The sequence below is a fragment of the Canis lupus genome, chromosome 4 (genome assembly GCF_048164855.1).
Source record: "Canis lupus baileyi chromosome 4, mCanLup2.hap1, whole genome shotgun sequence".
NCBI classification, from domain to species: domain Eukaryota; kingdom Metazoa; phylum Chordata; class Mammalia; order Carnivora; family Canidae; genus Canis; species Canis lupus.
Window position 1 is genome coordinate 35151588 of NC_132841.1, and position 17737 is coordinate 35169324.

At 45.8% G+C, this 17737-nt stretch overlaps 1 protein-coding gene across 2 annotated transcripts in view; it reads left to right on the top strand.

Moving 5' to 3' along the window:
* The first annotated feature begins 645 nt into the window (after positions 1–645).
* Positions 646–17737, top strand: part of BMPR1A (bone morphogenetic protein receptor type 1A) — a 140647-nt gene continuing 123555 nt past the window's right edge. Inside the window, exon 1 of one of the 2 annotated variants that reach the window (XM_072823863.1) lies at positions 646–802. The gene's annotated coding sequence lies outside the window, so the exon portion shown is untranslated. The remainder of the gene's footprint in view (positions 803–17737) is intronic. The other variant, XM_072823865.1, reaches the window with a different exon arrangement.

Here is a 17737-nt window from a genome sequence, read left to right on the forward strand (position 1 = left end):
GGGGAGGGGTCGGGAGGTCCGGGGGCCACGACCAGGTGCGGGGGGCGGGGCGGGTGGTCCTGGGACCACGACCGGATGAGGGGGGCGAGGGACCGGGGCTCCCGGGGCCACGACGGGGTGCGGGGGGGAGGGGCAGGGAGGTCCGGGGGCCCACGACCGGGTGCGGGGCGGGGGAGGGACGGGTGGTCCCGGGCCCACCGCCGGGTGCAGTCCCTCCGGGGCGCCGTGTGCGCGGAAGCCGGCCGGCCAGGGCGGCGGGGGGCGGCGGGGGGCGGCGGAGGAGACCCCCCCGCGGCCGCGCGGCGCCCCGGTGCCGCCCGCCCGCCCTCCTCCCCGGCAGCGGGGCGCCGGACCTCGCGGCCCCTTCGGGCGCTTCCGCCGCGCGCTCGGCTCCCTTCGCGCCCGGGGCGGGGCGGGGCGGGGCGGGGCGGCGCCTCCAGTGCGCGCGCGCGGCCGGGACCCGCGAGGCCCGCCCCCGGCCCGCCCCCGGCCCCCCGCCCGCCCCTCCCCCCCGGCCCGCCCCTCCCCCACCGCGGCGAGTGTCGGCGGCGGCGGCTGCCGAGATTGGAATCCGCCCGCTGGCGCTCGGCGAGGGCGGAGGGCGGAGGGCGGAGGGCGCAGGGAGGAGGCGGGCAGGGGGGCTGGGACTCCGGCGCGTCCGTCCGCGCGAGACGACGACCGCAGGGCCGCGCGAGGGGCGACCGGGCCGGGGCCGCTGCACGCCGAGGGCGGAGGCCGACCGGGCCCCGCCGCGCCCCCCGCTCCGCGCCGAGGGCCGGACGATGAGTTCCCCGGGGGCCGGGTGAGTTGGCGGGTCGGAGGGGGGCGGCGGGGGGGCGGGGGCGCAGGGGGGCGGCGGGAGGGCGGGGGCGCAGGGGGACGGAGGGGGCGCAGGGGGGCGGCGGGGCGGGCGGCCCGGCGGGGTCCCCGGCGCCCGGGGCAGTGTCAGGCCGCGTCCCCCGGCCCCGGCGCCCCCCGGCCCCTGTGCTCCCGCCCCGGGTCGGGCCGGCGTGGGGAGGCGGCGTGCGCGGAGGCCGCCCGCAGGGACGCGTCTCGGGTCCTTAAATGGAAAGGCGCTCACCTCTGGCCCGGAGCGCGCGGGCCGTGGTGCGGCTGCGGAGGCGCGGGGGGGCCCGGGGGGGGGCACAGGGTCTCCGGGTTCCCGAGCCTCACCTGTCGCCCCGCGCGGCCTCCCTGCCCGGGCCTGTGGCTCCGCGCCGCGGCCCCGGGAACCTGAGCGGGGCGCCCCTCCCTCCGCTCCCCTCCCCTCCCCTCCCCGGCCGGCCCCGCGCGCCCCTGCAGGCCCGGGGAGCACCCGGCGGGGTCCTGGCGCCGCGCCCCCGCCCGCCCCAAGCGCCGCAGCTCTGCTGGCCCCGGCGGCCTCCAGCCCCTGGGTGCACGGGGCGACCTGGGACGTCCACCTGCGTGACGTCACCCAGCCCCCCCGCCCCCGGCCGCCGGGTTCCCCCCTCCGCGCGAGCCGGGTGGGCAGCAGGGCCTCCCTGCAGTCGGGAGCCGCCGGGGGCCGCCGGGCCAGGAGCCCCCAGCACCCGCCGAGCCTCCCCGTGCGGAGCCCCACGTCCGGGGCAGCCCCTCCTCCTGGAAATGCTCGCTGTTTGGTGGCTCGAGTTGCAGAGCGGCTTCTGCACCGTATTTACTTAGAAGGAGACTTCAGCTCGGATGGGACTTGGTGCTTATCGCTGTTTTCGGTTGTTGACATAAAAAAGTTTGTGAACCAGAATTATTTAAGTATCTAAACTCCTAGCTAAAAAAAAAAAAAAGAAAGAAAGAAAAAAAGAAAAGGGCAGTTGTGAGCCAGAAAGAGGTCGCATCTACAAAAGGGTGATTGAAATTCAGAATACTCTTTTCATGGAACCGGAATGCCAGAATGCCACCCGGGTTTTCGGGGGCCCTGTCCCCTCCCCCGCCACGGCGCACAGTATTCGTGGAACTCATTTCAAGCTTTTTCTCATTTCCCCACACCCTTTTACTGAAAAGCTCGAGGCATTCAGTGGGAGCTCCTTCCAGAATTACTGGGCTGCCTCTGTCATCTGCTTTCCTTCCATCTCACTGCAATGTTTTTTTCTCCTTCCTACTAGTTAACACCTTATTTCGTTTTTTTTTCTCCCGTCTCCTTAACTAGTGGGAATTACTCTCCTTTGTCTTAGGGTCCTTGAAAGTACAAACGCGCTTCAGAATTTTTCAATTTGCAAAAGCCTTCCCTTGAGCATGCTGCTCCCTCAAGCTGTCACGTTGCTGCTTTCTCCTTTTCAGATCCTATTAACGTTGAAAAAAGTTGTCTCCTTGTAAAAGTAGTATGTGTTCATTAAAGAAAAATTGTAAAATAACAGCAGAATTGAAATGAAAGTTCAGTCCTTCATAATGCCATCTCTGAAGATTGCCAAGAGTAGTTTACTTTTCCTGCGTTTACTTCCTGGCCGTCCATTCCCCTCTTAACCCCTTGTTTACTGCAGTTCACCTTCCCGAGGGTCACCCGTAACCTAAGTAACACACCTAAACCCCTCTTCTAAATCAGCTCCTTGAGCTTTCTGTGATATTTAACATCAACTTCTAATCCTTGAAATGCCTTTCCTTGGCTCCCCCGCCCCCCTCCCGTATCCACTTTATTCAACAAACACTTAGCCCTATTCTAACACACCCTGCAAGGTCTTCGGACGCGACCACAGACACTGTCCTTGCGTTCACGGAGCTTCAAGTCTAGTGGAGGAGATGTAGATTGGAGAATGAATTCTGTAATTAATCACAACTAATTATAATGAAAGTGCACAGTGTTAGAAGAGCCTAAAATGGAACCTGACCCGGTGCTGGTGGTGCAGGGACAATCGGGGAAGGCCTTAAAAACATCACTTTGGAACGATTCTGAAGGATAAATAGGAATTCAGCTAGCTGGACAGAGGACCCAGTGACAGACTGACGGGGTTCCTCTTTGCCTCTTTCCATTCTTCTCATTTAATGTGTGTTTTCCGGGTTTCACTTTGGAGATCACTTTTCTATCTGTCACTAGTCCCTTGGTGTTAGTGCTGTTCACACCCTTTGGTCTGTATTAATTCTCAGGTCTCTGTTCTCTGTTTCTTCTCTTCAGGCAAATCCTTGTTTTTCCCAGCTGCTGTATGCATGCCTCTACCCGGTTGTTCTGGTTCTGGCTGAACTCCTCTTCCTTACCAAACTTGTTTCCCTGGTGCTCCTTATATCTGTTGATGTCATACCAAACCCAAACCTTTCCCCATTCCGTCACATCCTATCTGAGGCCAGCATCTATTGTTTCTACTTTCGTGGTATTGTTCTTCCTTATTCCTGGTGATGCGGGTACAAGTCTTGATACCTGTTGGTATGAAGGTTGTAACAGTCTCATCAAATGAATTGGGCGACTTTCCTTTTTCTCATTTGAGGAGCTTTTTATTTATTTTTTTAAAGATGTATTTATTTCATTTCTATTATTACTTTTAATTTAGATTTAGTTAGCCAACATGTAGTGCATACTTAGCTTCAGATGTAGTGTTCAATAATTTATCAGTTGCTCTACAACACCCAGGGCTCATCACCAAATTACCCCATCCCCCTATTTATTTATTTTACAGAGAAAGAATGAGCATGGGGGGAGGAGGGTGGAGAGAGAGACTCTCAAGCTGACTTTCCACTGAGCTGATATGGGGCTCTGTCCCTTGACCTCAAGATCATGACCTGAGCTGAAACCAAGAGTCAGGCCCTCAACTGACAGGCGCCCCTTAGGAGCGTTTTAGACTGGAATTATCTTGAGAGTTTGGTAGACCTCACCTATAACACCATTCGGGCCTCATTTTTTTTTTCCCCCCTCTGTAGAGGACTTTGAATATCAGTTTATTTAATAGCTGTTGATCTGTGTAGGTTTTCTATTTCTTGCGTGAGTTTTAGTGTTCAGTATTTTTTCCAGAGATTTATTTTTTGAATTTTCAAATCTACTGTTACTTGGTTTTCACATAATTCTTTTGCTTTAAATTTCTTTGATTTGATATATACTTGTATGTAACATTATATATTGCATATATATTTGTGTATTTGATGATTCCCCTTTTTTGGCTGACTCAGGTTCTCATTGCTCCTGAGCTGATTTTGCCTCCACTTCCACATTTATCTGGATTATCTTATGCAGTTGTGCTTAAGTTAATCTTGAAGCACAGTTTGTCATTTCTCTACTCAAGTTTCCAGTGTCTTCTATTAAATGAAGTCCTTTCCATTGGGTTTACCTCAGATTTCCTTTATTTGTATCTCCCAGTATTTTTGCTTTCTGCACATGTGCTTTTCCAAAAACCCTTTCTGAGGTCTTTCCCATTTTCTTCTGGGTGAAATCCCTTCTGAAAGAATTCCTTCTGAAGGAAGGGATTTTTTTTTAGGCCAGTTTTTTATCTAATATTTTCTTCACTTAGTTTGTCTTTTTTTTTTTTTTAAGATTTTATTTTATTTATTCATGAGAGGCACAGAGTGAGAAAGAGAGAGAGAGAGAGAGAGAGGCAGAGACACAGGCAGAGGGAGAAGCAGGCTCCATGCAGGGAGCCCAATGTGAGACACGATCCCAGGTCTCCAGGATCATGTCCTGGGCTGAAGGCGGCGCTAAACCGCTGGGCCATCGGGGCTGCTCTTAATTTGTCTTTTTTTTTTTTTTAAATCATCTTTATTGGAGTGCCTGGGTGGCTTAGTCGGTGGAGCATGTGACTCTTGATCTAGAGGTGGTGAGTTCAAGCCCCACATTGGGTATAGAGATTACGTAAAAATAAATTCTGCTTTAAAAATCAACTTGTGAAGTATCATATATACATAGTGAAACGCGTATGTTAAGAATGCAGTTCCGTGAGTTACTTGGATGGTGAGGTGTATACAAGTATTAGTTCTACTACTAGACTGCAGACTGTAATGGTCTCTGTTGCCTATTAAAATGAATAAATGGAGAAAGACCCCTGTCTAGCCTAGCATTGGCTAGACATCGGTTCTAGTGCTGCTGATCTGATTTTCAGATTTAGGGAGCAGAGAGAGGGTCAGGGAGAGAAGGGAAAATAGGTTTCTCTTAGGCTAAATTTTGAACTAGAAAGTCTTTCTTTCTTTCCTCTTCTACCTTTTATTGGTGTTTATATTTTTAGGATGTCTTTTTAATATCTCAGAGTCTGGGGATCCCTGGGTGGCTCAGTGGTTTAGCGCCTGCCTTTGGCCTAGGGCGTGTGATCTTGGAGTCCCCGGATCGAGTCCCACGTCGGGCTCCCTGCATGGAGCCTGCTTCTCCCTCTGCCTGTGTCTCTGCCTCTCTCCCTCTGTATCTCTCATGAATAAATAAATAAAATCTTAAAAAAAAAAATATCTCAGAGTCCATACTACCAGGTGAGTTACTTAAAAGATTAAATGCTAAGTTGTAGTGAATTGTATCAGTTACAAGATGCATCATGTTTTTATGGGCCACTCATAAGGAAAATCTACTTCTAGTTAATTTTAAGAAGTCATATTGTAAGAGGCACCCTCATTTCAGAGATGCTAAAATATGAAAAATATATGTGCCTTAGAGTTGACAAATAGGTTTTTTTTTTTTTTGTCAGCTACTCAAAGCTCCCATTCCTTTAGTACAGATTTTTTTTTTAAGAGGATGCTTGTTAGACCTTTTTAACAAGTAAAGGATTTGAGGCAGTGTAGAGAAATATTTATTTTTGGATGGGGTGTCCTACAACTAGATATGTCTGTCTGATTGTGAGGCACTTTGACCTCCAGCTTTCAGTAGTTTTCCCCCTTAATTTCTTTTGCTGAATTCATTTTCTGAACATACAGGTGCTCAGAGAACTGAATTTTCACAAAATAGCACAGATAATGTAAAGGGGCATGTGTGGGAGAGTTGTGATAGCCAGTTTTATGGATTTTTTTTTTTAAGATTGATTGATTGATTGATTGATTGATTTATGAGAGGCAGAGACACAGGCAGAGGGAGAAGCAGGCTCCATGCAGGGAGCCTGACGTGGGACTCAACCCCGGGACCGCAGGATCACGGCCTGGCCTAAGGTGGTGCTAAACCGCTGAGCCACCCAGGCTGCCCGATGGACTATTTTAAAGAGAATATCTAGTAACTATGTGTCATCATTAACAATCACATACTTAGTTTTTAAAAGAGTAAATATAAAAAGAATTGCAAATGTTTGGGTGTTTTACTAAATCATTGTATATCTGTTTTTATAGCTAATATTTTAAAGGCTCTCCTTTAAAATAGAGACAAAATGATGTGCCCAGAGATGCTCAACAGTGTGTTTTGTAGGTTAGAGTAGGGCCTTAGGAGATGAGATCATGGTGGGCCCAGTGGGTCCTCAAACCAAGTTCATACAGACTTGGACTAGATAAGGAAATTATTTTTGAGTATCATTTGTTAAAAACAGGTGAATTTGAGCTACTCTGATGTTGTTCCTTTTTTATACTTTTATGTTTCTGATGAAGGTTTTTTTAGAGATTTATTAAGAGAGAGCGAGAGAGCATGGGGGGCAAGAAGGTGGAAGGAGAGAAAGACTGAAGCAGACTCCCCACTGAGCACAGAGCCCGAAGTGGTGGGGCTGGATCTCACAACCTTGAGACCATGACTCAAAATCAAGTCAAAATCAAGAGTCGATGCTCAACCAACTTGCACCGTCCCAGTGCGCTGATGAACTTTTTTTTTTTATGGTGTACATTTGTTACACTACTGCTAACGTGTGAAGCAGTGGAGCTCAGCTTTTGCTCTACTGTGTACAACTACTGGCTACTGATTAAGGAGGAGGATGGGGTATCTCAGGTGTAGGGATAAAATAGTCGTATTGGAGAAGGGAAAACTGAGAATGAGGACACTGAATCTTGTAGGAACCCTGAAACCTGTAGCATCTTGGCCCAGACTAGGATGGTGGCAGATAATTAGGGTCTAGAATGGACGGGACTTGGTAATTAGCTATGGGCGAGAGAAGGAATGGGACACGCAGGAACGACTCGCAGATTTCCAGCCTGGAAACCTGATAGGGTAGAGATGAAAATGAGAGCTGGTTTGTGGAGGAAAACAGTTTGGTTTTGATAATACAGAGTTTAACAACCGAGTAGAGAGTTCCACTTGGCAGTTGCTTGTATGGGGCTGGAGTTCGACACAAGTTAGGACTGTGCGCAGTTGTTTGGGAGCAACTGCCATGTAGGGGGTATATTCTATCAAGGAGAACTGGACGGCTCTCTCAAGTGACTTTTGCTTGCAGATGACAAATTCGCCTCATTATTGTAAAGGGTAAGAAGTCTTGTCACCCCCCCCCCTTCACGTTTTTAAAAGGACTAGAAATACTCTAGTATTCTAGATCCGTGTTGGATCCTAGTGTTCAGATGATACAATCAAGGGTCTTCTCTGCTCTCCACTCTTGAGGTTTGATTTTTATTTATTTTTTTATTTAAAAAAAATTTTTTGGGGGGTTTGATTTTTAGGCAGGTGCTGTCATCTGGCAGCGGACAGCCACTGCCTACTCCAGGCGTATATGGCTCTTACTGCTATGGAGTCAAGAGGTGAAAGGGGCGCCTCTTGCCCAGGTGCATATACTCTGTCTCACAGAGAGATTCTCTTGGGACTGCGTGGGGTCCGGCGTGGGGTGTCATCCCTGGCCAGCCTAGTTTACTGGCCCGGAGCAGTCCGAGAGCCCGCTAGACACTGGCCCCGATCGCCTTCCTCGAGCCGTGAGAGATGGGAAAAGTGGTGGTTTCCCCCAAAGAAAGGATGGCTCTGGGCAGGTGAACAACATAAATCCACTCTCTCTTAGCTCTTTTTTAAGGTCACTTTTTGAGTATTTGAAGAAAAATACATAACAATAATTTTGTGTATAATTACATGGTTATATCGTCCTGGTGTATAACAGCCAAGAATGGCCCAGAGAAATTCCAGGTTAAGACCTAGGTAGAGAAGGTAGACTTTAAATAATTTCACAAATACTTGCCTCAATGTTGTCATATTAAGATGGACACAGGGAAGTACAGGGAGCTTATAAGGGTGTACAGTAGGGAGATGTGATGTTGGAGGTGCAGGTGCTTGGGAAGGCTTTCCTGAGAAAGTGGCCTGTAGTGTAGGACTAGACCAGAAAGCAGAGGGAGGATGTTTCTGGAAGTATTCAATAGTTTTTAAAGCAAACATTTTTTTACTTTTAAAAGTTCTAAAAGGAGTGCATCTCACGTGGATGACATGGGAAACATGAAAAATTATAAAGAAACAGCAGAGCACTTAGGTTTTGGCTTCCAAGTTTTCATAAATGAACATCTTACTGCTAAGTTAACTGTGCAGTCTTGGGTAGTTTGCTAAGCCTATCTGAATCTGTTTCCTTATTTTAAAAAGTGAAGGGTACTTGATGAACCTTCAGATAATTTTCTACTTTAAAAAAAAAAAAAAAAGTAATGAAAATTCCATGGCTTTAGTGCAGAGCAGTTTCTTGCTGAAATTGCAGGTCATGTAATGCTTTTGGTTGTGATGACATCACCGGGTTTCTGACTCTTGGCTGTCGAGTCCCTCTTCCTGCCCTGGCAGTCGTTGTAAGTGGCCAGGGGAATGGCTTGTGGCCAGTGCTGTTCTTTCATGCCCCGCTTTCTTATCTGATTTCTTGAGCGTGAATTTTTTTTTTTCTTTAGCCTTTGCGCAATTTATCTGAAATGTTAGAGGCTCTCAGTTTTGAAGTTAAGTCTGGAGGAGACTTGCATGGTTGTGATACTATTTTATGTATGTGAAAATTTGCAGGTAGTTTTCCTATTAGCAATTAATATTTTTTGTATTGTAGTCCAGCAGTTTAAGCCCTTGAATGTCTCAAATTTGCATTTAATTAAGAATATTTTAGGGATCCCTGGGTGGTGCAGTGGTTTGGCGCCTGCCTTTGGCCCAGGGCGCGATCCTGGAGACCCGGGATCGAATCCCACGTCGGGCTCCCGGTGCATGGAGCCTGCTTCTCCCTCTGCCTATGTCTTTGCCTCTCTCTCTCTCTCTCTCTCTGTGTGACTATCATAAATAAATACAAAAATTAAAAAAAAAAAGAAAAGAATATTTTAGATTTCTGGCTAACAGAAGCTCTTGATAGGGAATGTTAAGGTAAAGGCCATTAAACTTTGGTAAAGTTCTTAAAACATATTTTTCAAAAAATTGTTTAAAAGTGTCAGGAAATGAAAATATTTCAACGGTAACTATTCAGTTGTATCTTAAATCAACAAAATGTAGTTGCTTGATGGCAGATAATTCTTTACAATTCTTTTCAGTAATTTTTCATGTAATAAAAATGTTGGGGGGATCCCTGGGTGGCTCAGAGGTTTAGTGCCTGCCTTTGGCCCAGGGTGTGGTCCTGGGGTCCTGGGATCGAGTCCCACGTCGGGCTCCCTGCATGGAGCCTGCTTCTTCCTCCTCCTGTGTCTCTGCCTCTCTCTCTCTCTCTCTCTCTGTCTATCATAAATAAATAAATAAATAAATAAATAAGTAAATCTATCTTTAAAAAAAATGTTGGGAAAAAACTGCGTGTAGAATTTATTATGTATGTATCTGAGTAAAGAAAAAGAAGTTATTACTCTTCCTGAAATAGTACTTTAGTCATCATTCCTACTTGTTAAATATTTTCCTCTGGTTTCTCATTTGCTTACAATATGAAATTCAAATTATCTGAGATTGGCCTTTTGCTCTGGCCCAGTTTGCATTTTTGCCTTATTAATTTCCTACTACTATTTTATTAGCCTACATCATCTAAATATTCAGTTCTGAGTTTCTGTTCAGAGTCCTTAGACCTCTGCTGTCCACTACAGTAGCCAATACCACAGGTGGCTCTTGAACGTTCGAAATGTGGCTGATCTGAATTATGCACAACATTTTGAAAATAGTACAAAAAAGGAATGTAAAATATCTCATTATGCTTTTAAAATACTGATTACATATATATTTTTTAAAGATTTTATTTATTTATTCATGAGAGACACAGAGAGGCAGAGACCCAGGCAGAGGGAGAAGCAGGCTCCATGCAGGGAGCCCGACATGGGACTCGATCCCGGGACCCCAGGGTCACGCCCTGGGCCGAAGCAGCGCTAAACCGCTGAGCCCCCCGGGCTGCCCCCTATTACATATTGATATGATGCTGTTTTGAATATGTTGGATTAAGTAAGAGTAATATTAATTTCACCGGATCATTTTTGCGGTTTTAATATGGTAGTAAAAGATTTAAAGTCACGCGTTCTAGGGACAGTGCTGCCTTGATGCTCCCTCCTTCTAGTCTGCTGACTGGAGTGCGTCAGGACCCCACCTGCTCTGTGAAGCCTTCTTCAGTGGTTCCCGCTGCAAAGCTCGTTTGCATCATTATTCAAGGGCAGTGTTTTGGGGTTTCTCGTACCATTTTTTGATACATTAGGTTTGTTTGTTCCTGGCCCTCTCGGCTTTTAGTGTAGCCAGACCTCAGGATGCTTTGCCGGACTGTATGGCCACAGAGCTTCCCTTAGTTTCTTCTCTTTCCAGAAGTTACACGTACTTGATGGAGATTCAGACCAGGAGTAGACCGTAGAAGTCTTCTGTGATCCGCCCCCGCTGCCCCCCCCCCATTGCCACTGTCGAGGGTGTGGAGATAAATGTCATCTTTCTTTTCTTCCCCTTAGGTTTATTTATTCATTTTAGAAAGAGAGAGCAGGAGGAGGGTCAGAGGGAGGAGGGAGAGGGACTCCGGCCCCCCCCGGGGATGCGAGGGGCCCCTGTGGGCTGGGTCTCCCCACCCGAGATTGCGACTGAGCCCAGACGAAGAGCCGGAGCCCAACAGCTGGGCCACACAGGCCCCACCCCACCCCCCGTCAGGTTTTATTTAGTTAAGTAGTGTCTATACCGTGGGCCCCAGTTACCACCCTGGAGCCAGGAGTCCGGTCTTTGGACTGAGTCAGGCGCCGGGATGAGTATAATCTTTCTTTCCTACTGCCTTTATTTTTTTCTTTTCTTCTCCCCATTTCCAAAAAACGAGGTGATACTGTGCATTCCTTTCTTTAACTTTGTTTTCACTAAATAAATAGGACTCTTTCTATGTCATGATCTGCTGATTTACTCATTCTTTTTTAGTAGCCAAGTATTATTTCCTTTTATGAATATACCTTCATTTTATTTACCATTCTCCTATTGGTGACTATTAAGACTGTTTCCAGTTTGTTTTGGGTTTTTTAGAAACATTGTCAGCGGTGTTGTGTGCTCGTACATGTCCCGTGAGACTACTTTTATAGGATGAATTCTTAGAAATATGTTTACTGTAGGAGAAGCCATGCGTGTCTGCTACGGTGCCAAACTCAAACTGCTGCGAAACCTTTGTGACGATTTACTTTCCAGCCAACAGTGTTGGAGTATTTTGCCCCCACCCCTCACCAACGCATATTGACATCAGTCTGTTTTAATCTTTTTGCTAGCCTGCCAGCTGAAAAAACAGTATTATAGTTTTAATTTCTGTTCCTTTGATTAAGGTTGAGCAGAGTTTTGTATGTTTGTTGGTTCTTTGCATTTTTCTCTCCTCTGTTTATTTTCCTAATCTTTTTTCTTACTCATTTTGTAGAAATTCTTTTTGGGCGTATGGATATTAACTCTTCCCTTGGCATATTGCAGTTCTTTTGTCATATGTTTTTCCTTTGATGTTGTAGGAGTGTTTAGAAATTAAAAAAATAAAAACTTTAAGTTGTCTGATACTCTCTCCTTATTTTATAAGCTCCTTGGTGACTGAATTTTGTCCTAAAATATTTTGTTTTGTCCTGGGTACTAATTCAGTGCTTTGTACACAGTGAGTGTTCAGATAATGTACATGTTGATGGTGAGGGGGTCCAGAATACATCACTGTGGCATAAAAATTATTTTGGGTTGAAGGTATTTGAGAATAGGCTTTTTTTCCTGAACTTCCTTATTTGCCTAAAAGCATAGCCTTGAAGAAGAAATCATCACAAAGCTGCTCCCCAGAGTTTTGAAACCAGGGGAGATTGACTCTCATCCCTAGAGGGGAGAAGAAGGAGAAAGTAGCACCACACCTAAACTGGCATTGTCACATATATCCTATCCATCCTCCCAAGGGCCCGTCTATCTTTTATCAAGTCATTTGTCTTCCCATAGGTGCCCTCCTCCCCTCTCCTTCCCCTCTTAAAACTGGGGCCTCAAACTCTGTCTCTAGTCGCATTTTTCTGTAAAAGCTGGTGAGTGAATAAAGATCTATCTGTCTTTTGTCAGTTTAATTTGCAGGCCCCCCAACACAGAACTTTTTTTTTTTTTTTAAAGATTTTATTTATTTATTCATGAGAGACACAGAGAGAGGCAGAGACACAGGCAGAGGGAGAAGCAGGCTCCATGCAGAGAGCCCGATGTGGGACTCGATCCCGGGTCTCCAGGATCATGACCTGAGCCAAAGGGAGATGCCAATCCGCTGAGCCACCCAGGGATCCCCCCCAACACAGAACTTAAGAGGGTAGAAGAAAAGTTTTTCCTTCTTGGCAGTGGCCAGGTTGATTGTTTCTGGTTGCTAGGGCAAGGGATTATAAGCAAGTGAAATTTCTGTCTAAAAACAAAATTAAGTACTTTATTTTTTTTTAAAGATTTTATTTATTTATTCATGACACACACACACACACACACACACACACACACACACAGAGGGAGACAGAGAGAAGCAGAGACACAGGCAGAGGGAGAAGCAGGCTCCATGCAGGGAGCCCGATGTGGGACTCGATCCTGGGTCTCCAGGATCAGGTCCTGGGCTGAAGGCGGCGCTAAACTGCTGGGGCACTGGGGCTGCCCAAGTACTTCAAATATAAAGAACATAAGTCAAATTTCTTTAAACTACCATTTTTTAAAATATAGTCTTCAAAACTACAAATATCTGAAATGAAGTGCAATGTACTATTATAAAGAGACATCCCCCCTTCCTGATTATAGTCCCACAGTTATAATATAATGCTGTTTCTTAATCAAGTGGCATCATTACTCTAATGGTGTTCACTAAGCTTTTGTTCTTCCTAAGTTATTCACTGTTTCCTATTCTTTCTTAGCATCTTACCAGTTTGTGTAGAAGATGGTTTGTGACAGGTTCTACTGGTCACATCATTCAGAAGAAATAAGAAAAGGTCACACAGTTAAGGTTAAGTAAAATTTTTATACAAAGAAGCTGCTAATTGCTTAAAAAGATAAAGGGATCTTGATATGATTACAGGGACTTTCTGTTTATCTGGATTCCAAATAACTTAAAACGTTCATTAAACCTTGAATTATTTATGTGCTTAGTTACCTATCTCTGTATTTACTGTGTTCCTTCCTTTCTGCTCTCTGTTTACTGGGTTTGTGACCCGAGCTCCACAAAGTAGTTAATCCTCTCTAAGCTTCATTTCCTCATATGTAAAATGAGGATAATAATAGTTTCCTCTCGGAGTTACTGTGAAGACTAAATGAATTAATACAGTTAAGCACTGAACACTATTTTTGCTGTAGCGATGGCTAATGGATATTAGTGGGGATGAACGTTTGAGAGAGGATTTGTGTGGGAGAAGGGGCGGAAGCAGTTAGGACGGCTTGTATGTCTAGGTCCTCGAAGAGTGGACGTAATCCTGGTGCCTTCTGGAAGTTTGTGTTATGTTTAGGTACACGGACATCTGAATTTGCAAAGTACTCTTGTGTGTCATCAGTACTGGCAAATTGATAATGGGAGATTTCGTTGCTTTTTTTGGTTTTAGATGTTCAGAATCGGAGGCTAATGAAGGTTAATTGCTTCACTAAGGTCAAACAAGTAAGAATAAGAAGTAAACGGGGCTCAGGTCGGGATCTCAGGGTTGTGGGATGGAGCCCCGGCATCAGTGTAGGCTCTGTGCTCAGTGGGGGGTCTGCTGGAGATTCTCCCCCCCTCCCCCTCCATACTTGCTCATTCTCTCTCTAAAATAAATCTTTTTAAAAAATAAAAGTGCGGAATTTTAGGGCGCCTGGGTGGCTCAGTTGGTTGAATGTATGACTCTAGATTTCTGCTTGGGTCATGATCTCAGGGTCGGGATCGAGTCCCACGTTGGGCTCTGTGCTCAGCAGGGAGTCTGCCTGAGGTTGTGTCTCTCCCTCTGCCCCTCACCCCTGTGCTCTGTTTTTCTCTCTCTCAAAATAAATAAAGAAATCTAAAAAAAAAAAAAAGACCCAAAAAACTAAGAAGTAAGTAGCATCAGACTTTCCTAATTAGCTCAGAATGGGGAGTAGGACCTCAGACTTAAGAGTAAGGATTCGACGTCCTAAAGACATCCCCAGCCCCAATCCTTTGGGGCTTAACGGGGTGTGATAGAGACCTTTTGGAGCTGGCGTCCCCACAGGGGCTAGTTGGCCTAGGCAGGGAGCACTGTGCGTACTGTCCCCTTCTCGCTCCCTTGGGGTGGCCTCTCCTTGGAAGCTTACTGTGGGGAGGGCCAAGGGACCAGTCCCGAGGCTGGGGTACCAGGGAAAGGGAGCAGAACCAGAGCTGTCGTTACCCGGACAGTGGTTGTTAGGGAACTGGTTGGCTTATGTGCACGGGCCTGAGTAAGGGATAAAGAAAAGGGATAAGGAGACCTCTGGGGACACAGAGACAGTGGGTAGTGTGGACGTGACCGGGCTGCAGCCATCTGGGCTAGCTCTGCGGGGCACCTGGGGGTCGGGTCAGAGCCCCCTGCTCCTCAGCCCCGGACTGACCCCGGAGGAAAGGCATCCCTGGGCTGCCTGCGGTCGGGGTGGTGGTGGGTGGTGGCAGCTGCTGCTGAGGGGCCCCTCCAGGTGGCCTGTGCTCTTCCTCCCCGCCCGGCCCCCTGCAGGCCGGCCCCACCCCTTCCTAGGTAACCTGCTGGGCCTCGGCCAGGCCTTAATTTGTTTTTTTTCCCTGTTTCTTTTTTTTTTTAAATAAATTATTTTTTATTGGTGTTCAATTTGCCAACATATAGCATAACACCCAGTGCTCATCCTGTCAAGTGCCCCCCTCAGTGCCCGTCACCCAGTCACCCACACCCCCCTCCCCTTCCACCACCTCTAGTTCGTGTCCCAGAGTTAGGAGTCTCTCATGCTCTGTCTCCCTTTCTGATATTTCCCACTCATTTTTTCTCCTTTTCCCTTTATTCCCTGTCACTATTTTTTTGGAGGGAAGGAGAGGACGGGAAGGTTGCAGATGAAAGTTTTAAACAGCAGGGAGCTGCACTTTTTTTTATGACTGAAGGCTCCTGGAAAGCTGTAGGAGTCACTCGAGGGTGGGACTGAGACCTGCACCAACCAGAGTTGGAGGTAAACGTGGGAGGAAGAGAAAAGCTCTTCCCGCGTTTGCACCGCCTCAGACCTGAGAGCCCCTGGTGTCCGCTCCGGCCACAGCCCCTCCGACGGCAGCCCCGGGTCTCTTGTGTTCGAAGCTGTTAGAGTAGTACACGGGACGCGCTCAGCTTCATGGTTCTGTTTCCAGTACATTCCAGTTCTGCACAATATGATTTTAACATTAAGCATATTTTAATTCTAACTAGTGCGCTTCACATTTATAGACTGGGTATGATGACCTTTTTAATTGAGACATTAAGTAAAATATGTTATTCCTTAGTTTTTATGGAGTTGTTGGAGTTTGTCAAACTTTGGAAACATTAAAATAAAAAGTAGTCAGTAAAAAGACTTAGCTTAATATATATGATTCAGTATAGGAGGTTTTGAATCCATGAAGTTTTAAATGAACTTTCAGCGTTGTTCACATAGAAGAGGTGAGTGAGTTTTCGTTTAAATCCTGTAGAGCAATAAAATAAAAGATGAGAAGGGACTAGATGATACCTTACATACGGTCCTGACTCTGCCCCTGGCCTGTTTTAAATGCTTTACACATACTAGGTCATCTAATCCTTACAAAGGGTCTAGGACGTGGTGTGGCTCTTGTTTCTTCAACACAAGAGGAGAGTGAGGCCACAGAGGTGAAGTAGCTTGTCGAGGGTCCTGTGGCTGGGAGGGGTGAGAGCTAAGGACTCAAACCCAGGTGGTCTGACTCCAGGGACGTGTGCGTAACCACACAATTATACTCGTTCCCAAAGAGAGTGGGATAATTTTAAGAGGAGGATGTGCACCCTACACACACTGACACGGTTTACTTCAGTTGTGCCAGCTTCTGTTGCCGGTGTGTGAACGGAGGTACCCCGTGAAACATTCCCTCCACCCGAGGTCTCGATATATGTACGTGATGGGTCAAATTTGATTGACTTTTGACGGTTAACTCCTATTTTTCTTTTCAATACTTAAAATTTGTTAGAAACTGTCCAGGGGTAACTTGTTGATTGGTATTCCATGACTTCCCTGATGTTTGTTTTGCATCGTAGAGAAAACAGTATTCAAAGGCCAGTGGGTGGAATGCAGTTGCTTTTTAAAGCATTTATCCAGAACGCCTCCCATAGATATCATTAAAAAATTACTGATGTTATGTATCTCACTTCTGAGATATATACAAGTTTAATTGTTGATGATCACACAGACAGGCCTTTTTTCACAGCTTTGCCTTGGCAGTAACTGTAAAGTAGTTGAAACCGGGCAGATATTTGCTTGACATAATTATGTGATCTGTATCACTTCTTACAGTACATTTAAAATCTACCCTGTGGGAGAACAGGAGGAAAAAATATTGCCACATCACTTGAAAATGAAAGTGAAAAAGCCCATCTATGGGACAGTTTTGGGAGTCAAGTAGGTTGGGAAATGAAACCTGATTTTTACTTGTTAATGATGCAGAGACTGTCCCCCGGAATATTATTAAATTGTTTGGGTTGTTTCATAGCAATTATTAAACATAATTGATTATGGCATGTAGACGTTTAAAAAAAAACCCTACTTCCCTTCCAGGTTTTTCTTCAAAACAAAACAAAAGCCTTTTTAATCTCTTGATTACAAAAGTATTGCTCACTGAACAAATATAAAGCATAGAGAAGCTCCGAGAAAAAAAAGAAAAAGCCTTCATTTTATATTATACAAAGATGATGATACCTGTAAACATTTCGATATATGCAGTGTAAGTTTAAAAAAAAAAAAAAAGAAAGCTTCATGTTTCTTGTTTCTTTTCTTTCTTTCTTTTCTTTTTTAACTGAATGTTTTTACTATAACTTAAGAGTTTGAGGAAATTAGGTGAGCAAAATTGGAATTTCTCTTCATGCATTAAGCATGAATGTCTAAACTGAAATATAAGAAACTTGGGGTTGAGGTGGGGCTTAATTCCAGGGAAGGGGGGCTATCTAAATAGGAAGTTTTGGAAATGGGCTGTCTTGTTCTCGTTACCTGATAATCTTTCTTCCTGTATGTTCTCCCTTTCTTTTTCAGCTTTGCAACTTCTAAGCTTTAAAAAGAAAGTTAAGATGTTTCAAATTTAATGTGTTTTTCTGTAATAATGGACTAAAATAGAATAAGATGTGGGGAGGTAGAACCTAAATGGAGGGAGGTCAAAAACCATATGGAAATAGAAAATCCAAAACCTCCAGCAGAATGGAGCTAGAAAGAATGGAATCTAAACACCGAAATTATACATCTGCTAGGCAGCTGTGCATTCTTTATTCATAGATTCTGTGCAGAAATAGCAGAAGAAACTTTGAAAGGAAAACATACCCTCAATAGACTGAGCATATATTCTTATCACTAATTATGATATGTACATTTTTGGTTATACAGTGTATATTTAATTCATCTTTAAATGAAGTATTCCTCTTTTTTTTAGGAGTTATAAAAATTCTTTCCCGGAAATAATACCACTTTTTTGGG